We start from the raw sequence: 10,576 nt of genomic DNA on the forward strand, positions 1-10,576 counted from the left end.
ATATATATATATATATATATATATATGATTTAGGGACATTTTATATAGACTATAAATTAAAATTATAATCAAGTTTGTAAAAGCAATAGTATCCCTCCTCCAAACCTTAAATTGGTAGTAGCAATGAATCTGAGATTCGGTATTTACCATTAATTAATTTTATTTTATTGCGTGCTGCGGATTTTAGAATTGGAGAAACTATTTGTCTTCTCCTACATCATTTATTGGTTATTTAAAATTCTCTTAGTTAATGGAACAGTTGGACGTTTAGGTCAGTCCATTTTAATTCCCACATGAGTAGTGTGTTATATTGGTGGAGTATGGTGAGACAAAGTAATGTGCATGCCACTGGTAACCATCTAGCCGATTGTGAATATTTTATCATTTATAGTTTATAATTACAATTTTAACTGGCAGAAGGCAGGTTAATTGGACAGATGGACAATATTGCAGTGGTCCATGTCTATTGACATTAAAGTCCACCAAATTTTCTTACTATGAGTTAAAGTGATGAGGAGGGAGATACTTAAACTGTGTTGCCATGCCGTGTCGCCACCCCCTGTGACAAAGTCCAAATTGAAGAAACCTGCCGGTGGGTGGCTACACGGCTATGCTTAGACGGTGACTCCATGTGTACGAATGCAGCTATGAGATCGCAACACTGAGTCACCTGGCATGTTTGGAATTTTAACAAGGCCACTTTTAATCTTTTATGATGTAAGTGCATTACTTTTAATAAACTGATTATCTTAAGGTGTTTTTACACTATTGGAGGCTCTGTCTCAATTTCTATCCCCACATGTGGAGAGTGTCTTTATTAATATCAATAGAGATTGGTGTGTAAAAGTGTCTCTTCAATAACATCTAATAAGGTGTTATTTGCCAGACACAAGAGTGAAAAAAATTAAGTTTTTCTTTGTTTCTGTTAATTTTTTTGTAAATAAGTATGTTTTCTTCTTCAATGACGGGCACTGATGGGCATTTATAAGGCTGGACCGATTGGCACTGATGAGGTGGCACCAATGAGGTGGCACTGATGAGGTGGAACTGATGGGCACTGATAGGTGGCACTCATAGGTGGCACTGATGGGCACTCATAGGCGGCACTGATGGGCACTCATAGGCAGCACTGATGGGTACTTATGGGTGTTACTGATGGGTACTTATGGGTGGTACTGATGGGTACTTATGGGTGGCACTGATAGGTGGCACAGATGGGCACTGGTGGGAACTGATAGGTGAGCACTGATGGGCATGGATGGGCACTGAGAGGTGGCACTGAAGGACACTGATGGGTGGCACTGATGATAATAATGGGTGGCATTGCTGGGCATCACTTGTTTTATATTGGCCATAATGTTGCCAATCAGTGCCCATTTTTGGCATCTTATTGTGCTTATTTTTATTATTGTCATCTTGTGCTTATTTTTTCACATGTGGATGGCCATGGGGTACATACCTGGCCATCCACATGTTGCCCCCTTCCCTGGTGATCCTGGTGGCTTTCCTGGTTGTCCAGTGTTGGCATCCGCGGGGGGGGGGCTGCACTGATAAACAATCAGCACAGACCCCCCTGTCAGGAGAGCCGCTGATTGGCTCTGCTCTACTCGCGTCTTTTGTAGAATAATTTAGTGGAATTATTTTTCTCTCTCTTTTTTCTTACATTGACATTTGTTTTACCTCATTTGCATGTTTATTTAGTACATGTTGACAATGAACACACAGACTAAAAAAAATAAAAAATAAATACAGTATATGCAAAGTTCAAAAAAACAAAAAGTGACAATGAGTGAGCACACTAAAAAGGAGGTATGTACAACGTCAAAAAGGAAAAAAAGTCAAAATTTGGCATGAATAAAGTGTAATACCAGGCAATAGGTTAAATCTATTCAGTTAGAAATCCAAAGCAGATTCCACACTGTTCTTTTTGTGTGTGTTCATCCTTTACAAAGTCTATGTTGTTTGAACATTTAAAGCATATCTAAATCCATTTGGTGGTTGTAAGAAGCCTTTCACTAATGACGTTGATACATTATGCTTTCTGTATGTAATGAAATTTAAGTAGCTGACAGTGGGTGTATTTATGAATATTTCTCCAGCATTACAAAGAAAGAAAGAACAGGGCTACCCACATTACAGATTATCAGCTAATGGATGCCTGAATGAAAAAAATAAAATAAAGCTTTTTGCAGGTACAATATATATCCATTCAAATGCTTAGTTTTCATTTGGGATTTTAGTATAATTATATTTTAAACACCATACAGCAACAAAATATAAGTGCCAGTTTGCACCCTCATTCTGAGGCCTCGTACACACGACCGAGTTTCTCGGCAAAAACCAGGAAGAAACTTGCTGGGAGATATTTTTTGCCGAGGAAACCGGTCGTGTGTACATTTTCGTCAAGGAAACTGTCAAGAAACTCGACGAGCCAAAAATAAAACATGTTCTCTATTTCCTTGACGGGAATGGAGAAAATTGGCTTGTCGAGTTTCTGGATGGTTTCACAAGGAACTCGACGAGCAAAACAATGTGTTTTGCGCGTCAAGTTTCTCGGTTGTGTGTACGAGGCCTGACTGGATTTTACTTCAAAGGACAAACTGAGTCCCAAACTAATATTTTAATTTAGTGTGCTTGCTGGTAAGCTGAATCACATTCTTGCCTCCTATGTATCTTCATATAAACTTACTAGTACTATACAACATCATTGGCCATTACAAAGCCAATTGTTGGTATCACACTTACCCAGTTTGCTGTCTACAATGTAAAATACATTAATAACTGCAGAGTTCACATTAGGTAAAGGGACACCTTTGTACAGTAATAACTCCCTCGAAGTTGAATTTCGGCATGTTTTGGTTGTGCATTTAAGGACTACGGGGTTGCTTTTGCCTGCACTTCCGGGAGCTGCGATGCTCTCATGTGCCTTCCCGTCCCCCCTGTTGGTCACTCATTTAGAGTGTGGAGGGTGGGCGGTCTTTCCTCATAGCATCGGTGCCACGCACCCGCCCCATATGTTCGACGCCTGGGAGCGTCGGCATCTTGGACGAGTCATGCCATCTTGGTTGACCAATGGGAAGCTTCGTCTGGTTTCAAATGAGCGGCAGCTGCTGCTGTGATCCGGACACTCTTTCCTGTTGTCATACCAGCGTGACGCTGGTCGGGTTGGGTGGTTAATATCAGAAGTATTCACTTAGGACATCAGCTGCAGGCTAATCCTGCTTTACATATACACAAGGCCATGTGTGCAATAATTAATACCATGGCCATATTATTAAAAAATCCTTATAACGTTCAAACCTTTTCATTGTATGGCATATATTGTTTCGTTTAGTTCATGCTTATTTTCACATGCATCAACCCTTCACTCACATATTAACCCTTCATTGACTGTCCTTTTGTGACTGATAAACTTTTCCTGCTACCTGCAGGGATATGCACATGACCAGCCCAATATAGGCGAGACCCTGTGGCATTCACTAGCTGTGGACATCTTGTGGGTAAGCTTCTGTATGTTTTTGAACCATTGGAACCATCCTATCATACTATGCTATCCAAGATCTGTACTACTCAATGTCATATTTATGACTATGTATCATATTTCAATGGTTAATATATCTGTATGTATTTTTCTAGTTGTTTATTCTGATTGGATATCGCTCTTTCCCCTGAGGAAGCGGAAGACCGCGAAACATGTAGGGTTTATGCGATTTCTTTTCAAGTGCATCTCTATTTCAACTGAATGATGTTCCTTGTTACCCACAGAATCAATTCAACAACTGATTGTCCCCCTCTTTTTAAGAATTATTTGTATTTTTGTATAAATCTATGTAATAATGAATAAAGTACTTTTTGTCATTTTAGAACAAAGAAAGTGTGCTTTCTCATCACTATCACCTTTTCAAAAATACGCACCGCAAATTATCCCCTTTTTCTTCTCCTCTCCTAAAATTTACATATACCTATTTACTGGGTCTCATCTCCATACAGGGTAACAAATGCCTCTTTATTATCCCCAGCTACTACTTGGGTTAAGGGATTTTACTATAACCCAATTACTACTTAGCCATTTAGGTTTCACTAATGTTATTAATTATCTAATTTAGATGAGAGCCCCAGTCACCTGCCAGTTGAACATACATTCATCTGTGATACATGTTTATGCTCTTGGTTTTCCCACTGACCCTACCTCAGTTCCCGGTTGCAGACAACCCTAGCGACCCGTGCATTTCTAGTCGCACATCCTCACATGCTGGAAATTAGTACGTTTTTTGGAGATGGCCCCTTTTTCCATCTCTCTTATTGTTTCCCATTATTTAGGTGTTATTCTAAAAGTTACATATTATACTCGTGTCCTTCTGCAGATCTTACTCCACTACGCATCCGCCCCTGAAGATTGGCTATAATGCCATGAAAGGCGTCCCGGGCTTACACAGATGCTACATGTTTCAGTTTTAGGACCTACCTTTGGTTTAATGATTCTATATTTTTAAATAATGCGAGGAATAAGTTGTTATACAATGTTTATGGTTTTTGCATCATGCTTTTTATATGCACTGTCATGTATGTTTACTATTATGTATACATTCGAAATCGCATGCTCTGCTATGTGTTTTAGACAAATAAACGCATCCATATTACACTGTCTTATCTTTGAGTTCTCTCATGCATACTTCATTTAACCACTTCAGTACCTTGGGTGTTTTTCAGATTTGGTGTTTACAAGACTAAAACTGTTTTTTTTGCTAGAAAATTACTTAAAACTCCCAAACATTATATGTTTTTTTTTATAACACCCTAGAGAATAAAATGGCAATCATTACAATACTTTTTGTCACACCATATTTGTGCAGCGGTCTTACAAGTGCACTTTTTTTGGAAAAAATTTACTTTTTTGAATTAAAAAATAAGACAGCAAAAAATTTGGCCCAATTTTTTTATATATTGTGAAAGATAATGTTACGCCGAGTAAAATGATACCCAACATGTCACGCTTAAAAATTGCGCCCGCTCGTGGCATGGCATCAAACTTTTACCTTTAAAAATCTCGATAGGCGACGTTTAAAAAATTCTATAGGTTGCATTTTTTGAGCTACAGAGTAGATCTAGGGCTATAATTATTGCTGTCGCTCTAACGATCGCGACGATACCTCACTTGTGTGGTCTGAACACTGTTTTCATATGCGGACGCTACTCACGTATGCGTTCGCTTCTGCGCGCGAGCTCGTCTGGACGGGGCGATTTAAAAAAAAAAAAAATGTTTTATTTATTTATTTTTATTTATTTTATTATTTTTTACACTGGAAACATTGATCACTTTTATTCCTATTACAAGGAATGTAAACATCCCTTGTAATAGAAAAAAGTATGACAGGTCCTCTTAAATATGAGATCTGGGATCAAAAAGACCTCAGATCTTATATTTAGACTTAAATGCAAAAAAAATATGGAAATGTTGTCATTTGAAAAAATTACAACAAAAAAAGTGCCTTTAAGACGCATTGGGCGGGACTGACGTTTTTACGTCACTTCTGCCCTGCTATGCTATGGGGACGGGTGGAGGCCATCTTGCCCTCACTCGCATCCCCACACAGCAGGCTGAAGGACCCGATCGCCTCCGGTGCTACCGGAGGCTCCGGTAAGCGGTGGAGGGGGCAGGAGAGCGGCGGGAGGGGCCCTCTCCCGCCGCCGATAACGGTGATCTCGTGGTGAATCCGCCGCGGAGACCACCGTTATCTTTTACAGGGTCGCTCACACTAAAGATGGATATCTCGGTTGTGGCAGCAGCTGCTGCCGTTACTGAGATATCCATCTTTAAAGTGCCGCCGTATATAGTCGTAAGGCGGTCGGGAAGTGGTTAAAGTTTCAACTCCCTCTTCTTTTCTACATATAACAGGGATGGAGATATATATGTTCACATATTTTTCATTTAAAGTCCCAAAACTTATTTTTTTTCCCTGGAAATTGAAGGAGGGATAGTACTGTAGAGAAAACCAGTCTACGAACTCCACAAGAAACATACTAAACAGCATTGATTCAAAATAGCAGCGGCCATCGAAATCTGAAATATTAGCTTTGGGTGAAATTGGTCTGTAATCAAGCCTTTACTTTATTTTGTAGTAGGCTTGACATGACCTGGATAGACTCTGCTTGAAATAAAATGAAATCATTAAATAGATGATTTAATACCTTTTTAAAAGCAAGTTAAAATAAACCTTCTCCAAAAGCAGAGTGGTAGGAGAAGCAGATGTGTCAGTTCAAGTCTCCATGACAGAGGTACAAGTCGTGTTCCTCTGCTCTTAGATCTCAATCTTGCCGCCAGGAGTCTGCTTTCAGACATATTTACAGCTTAGTCTGCACTTCAACTGCAAATATAAATCGAGGTGAAAGAGCTTTCTAGTGATTGTAATTAGAGATGTACCAGACTGTGCTACAACTCCCACTGTGACTTACATGCCAAAATAGAGCCCTATATTGTAGGAGTTATTGGCAGGAAAATGTACCCAGTGTCTTTGACATCTGCAGAGATGAATAAATTCATATTTCAAGAGTCTGCAGAATTTCTTTAATGCAAAGTTTGTATCACGAGCCATTTCTACATTTTTCATTACATCTACTAATTATAAAACACGGGTTTGAATTTAAAGCTAAACTCTGGCCAAATAGCTAAAATACACAAATGAAATATATATGTGATAGGTTTTTTCCTGCCAAAATATTTGTAATTATGTTCAGCCACTCCAGTGATTCATGCACCCTGGTGATGCTGCATTGCTGGGAGAGTAAGCTGACTTTTCAATCTTACAGATAAGCATTACAATTTGGTCACCTGCTCACCTCCTTTGGGCTTTTTGGACAATGAAAAAGCATCTCTCCTTCCTGTAAGTAAGCCCTAAAGTCATACACATTGGAAGCTTTTGATTCCATTTCTTGTCGGAATCACAAATCATCGAAGACATGAAATGGTAATTTTGACTGACCACAAGAAAATTGGATTGAAAGAACCTTGATCTAATGCTTCAGAAATATCACTTTCTATGATACTACCATAGTATTATTAACATTTCAGTTTGAATGTAGGTGTTCTTCTTTATTGACACTGTCAATCTTTTGCTGAGTTTCAACAATTAACCAAATTCTGGTGGTCGATTGCTTAGTTTCTGTTGATCACTTTTGATCATATTACCAGTGCAACAAAAGTGATTATAATTAGTTGAAAATTATCAAACACATTTTCAGCCTAAAGGGGTTGTAAAGGTTTGTTTTTTATTTTCAAAATTGGTTCCTTTAAGCTAGTGCATTGTTGGTTTACTTACCTTTTCCTTCGATTTCCCTTCTAAATGTTTTTCTTTGTCTGAATTTCTCACTTCCTGTTTCTCCTCAACAAACTTCCCACTATCATCCGAGCAGTGGTCAGTCAGCCAGAACAGCTTACTGAACAGCTTACTGAGGAGGAACAGGAAGTGAGAAATTCAGACAAAGAAAAAAACATTTACAAGGGAAATCGAAGGAAAAGGTAAGTGAACCAACAATGCACTAGCTTAGGAACCTATTTAGAATATAAAAAATGAACCTTGACAACTCTTTTAAGAACCTAAAAAGATGGTGGCCTGACAGCACTATGCAATGCAACAGACCCTCTTTGGTTCACTGCACTAGTTCTCCCCCTCTCACCTTGAAATATATGGGTTCATTTATTAACTGCTTACCAACTGCCCACCGTCATATTACGGTGGCAAGTCGGCTCCCCTGCGCGAGAGCCTGTAGCTCTACAGCTCCCGGTCCTGTCAGGGGGAGAAATGCTGATCTTCTGTTCATACAATGTATGAACAGAAGATCAGTCATTTCCCCTAGTGAGGCCACCCCCCCTGCAGTTAGAACGCAACCAGGGAACATACTTAACCCCTTCCCCGCCCCCTAGTGTTAACCCCTTCCCTGCCAGTGGAATTTTTATAGCAGGGATCGCTATAAAAATGCCAATGGTCCCGAAAATGTGTCAAAAGTGTACGAAGTGTCCTCCATAATGTCGCAGTACCGAAAAAAAACGCTGATCGCCGCCATTACTAGTAAAAAAAAATATTAATAAAAATGCCATAAAAATACCCCCTATTTTGTAAACGCTATAACATTTGCGCAGACAATCAATAAACGCTTATGGCGTTATCGGCCTAAACTGAGGATTTTTTTTTTATATATTTTTGGGGGATATTTATTATAGCAAAAAGTGAAAAAATATGATTTTTTTTCAAAATTGTCGCTCTATTTTTGTTTATAGCGCAAAAACTGATCAAATACCACCAAAAGAAAGCTCTATTTGTGGGAAAAAAAGGACGCCAATTTTGTTTGGGAGCCACGTCGCACGGCCGCGCAATTGTCAGTTAAAGCGACGCAGTGCCGAATCGCAAAAAGTGCTCTGGTCTTTGGGCAGCAATATGGTCCGGTGGTTAAGTGGTTAAAGGCAAAGTAACTGTTAATTTTACAAGGGAATTTTCAGTTTGCAAAGACATTTTTCCTTAGCTTAATGATTGTCGTGAAAATTCACTTTGCAAAGAATACCTAATCATACAAAAAAAAACAAAAAACAGCATTTTTGCTTGCACATGATTGGGTAATGGAGGATTCTTCCTATATACTAAGCCAGGGATCTCCAAACTATGGGCCTCCAACTGTTACGGAACTACACGTCCCACGAGGCATTGTAAAACTCTGACATTCACAGACATGACTAGGCATGATGGGAGTTGTAGTTCCTGAACAGCTGGATGGCCATAGTTTGGGGACCCCTATTCTAAGGGAAAATTCCCTTGCAAAGTGAGCAGTCATTTTTCTTTAGCAAATCAATTCCATAGTGTGCGAGTGATTATAGAAGTTTAATATAAAGTGTTTAAAAAAACAAATGTGATCATTTTTAAATAAAGTGATTTACATTTTCCTGGAGCATATGTTCACTAATAGGGGTTGATTTACTAAAGGCAAATCCACGCTGCACTACAAGTACACTTGTAAGTACAGTCGCTGTAGATCGCTATGGATCTGAGGGGAAGCTCTGAAATGAGGGGAAGCTCTGCTGATTTTATCATCCAATCATGTGCAAGCTGTGTAAGCTTTTTTTCCTTGCATGTCCCCCTCAAATCTACAGTGACTGCACTTCCAAGTGCACTTTCAGTGAACTTGTTGTGCAAAGTAGAGTTGCCTTTAGTAAATAACCCCCATAGTGTTGTTTGGAAACTGAAAATGCACCTCTTTTATGGTCTTTAGATTAATAAGATTCCTAAATATGAGTTTGGGGAACTGAATAGGGATGAGCCAATGGTTTAGTTCTGACCTAACTTTAGCTTCTTCGGTCCCCTGTTTAACCAGAGCCAAAAATCTTATATATAAGTAGTTTCACTTTAAGCATTTAAACAATCATTGCTCCTGTCCAAATGACTTTAAAAAAAGGGCACACCCCTGCTATTGCCATGTGTTTAGGAGAGGCCAAACTCATGGGAGTGCTCTCTCTTACACCTCATGTCCTGTTTATCTCCCAAGATTGATGACAAGGGAGGACACAAAGTGGCACAAGCTCCTGTAGTAAGTCCTGGCCAGCATAAGATCAGAATCTTGCAGTGGAGTTGAAGCAGAACCATATTAACTAGTGTCAGATGTAGTCAGACAGGCAGAAGCTGGCAATGGGCAGGCAGCAGAGGTTTAGATTCGGAAGACGAGGGCATAAACAGAAGCCATGTTGAAGTCAGTATCACAAGTGGAGAAGATGAGCTTAAGGGATAAGCAAGGTGCGGAGTCAAGCCAAAGGTCAGGTACTGCAGGGATCAAGATCAGGCATAGTCAGAGGTCAAACCAGGTATATTACAGGACTAAGCAGGGTCTGGTCACAGGTCACAGGAGCTGATGACCACTCAGATATTATCTTAAAGCGGGGGTTCACCCCAAAACATTTTTTTAACATTGCATTCAGCCGAGTTGTCAGAATGACAATCGGCTGTTTTTTTTTATTTCATTGCCGTACATACCGTGTTTTCACCGCCGCTTCCGGGTATGTAATCTGCGGGACTGGGCGTTCCTAATTGATTGACATCCTTCCGACCGGCGCATACAGCGCGTCACGAGTTGCCGAAAGAAGCCGGACTGTGAGTCGGCTCTATATGGCGCCTGTGCACCGACGTTCGGCTTCTTTTGGCAACTCGTGACGCGCTGTATGCGCCGGTCGGAAGGTTGTCAATCAATTAGGAACGCCCATACCCGGAAGCGGCGGTGAAATTACGGTATGTAAGGCAATGAAATAAAAAAAAACAGCCGATTGTCATTCTGACAACTCGTGCTGAATGTAATGTTAAAAATTTTTTTTTTGGGGTGAACCCCCGCTTTAAGTCTTTAAGGGCCAGATCCTCAAAAGAGATACGTAGGCGGATCTGCTGTTTCGCCTGCGTATTCCTGTTTCTATCTTTGGAACTGATCCACAGAATCAGTTTCCAAGAGATAGACAGAAGATCCGGCATGTGTAAGAGACTTACACTGCCGGATCTTAGGATGCAGTACCGCATCCGCTGCTGGGGGCATTTTGCGTATGCAAATT

The 10,576-nt window shown here is 40.0% G+C and overlaps 1 long non-coding RNA gene across 1 annotated transcript; it reads left to right on the forward strand.

Moving 5' to 3' along the window:
- Positions 1-3,086: 3,086 nt before the first annotated feature.
- On the forward strand, positions 3,087-4,640 carry LOC120944848. Its single transcript, XR_005750505.1, has 2 exons — positions 3,087-3,500; positions 3,637-4,640. It is a non-coding gene; the product is annotated as an uncharacterized LOC120944848 (long non-coding RNA).
- The last annotated feature ends 5,936 nt before the right edge of the window (positions 4,641-10,576 follow it).

This window comes from Rana temporaria, chromosome 7, assembly GCF_905171775.1.
Source record: "Rana temporaria chromosome 7, aRanTem1.1, whole genome shotgun sequence".
NCBI lineage: Eukaryota > Metazoa > Chordata > Amphibia > Anura > Ranidae > Rana > Rana temporaria.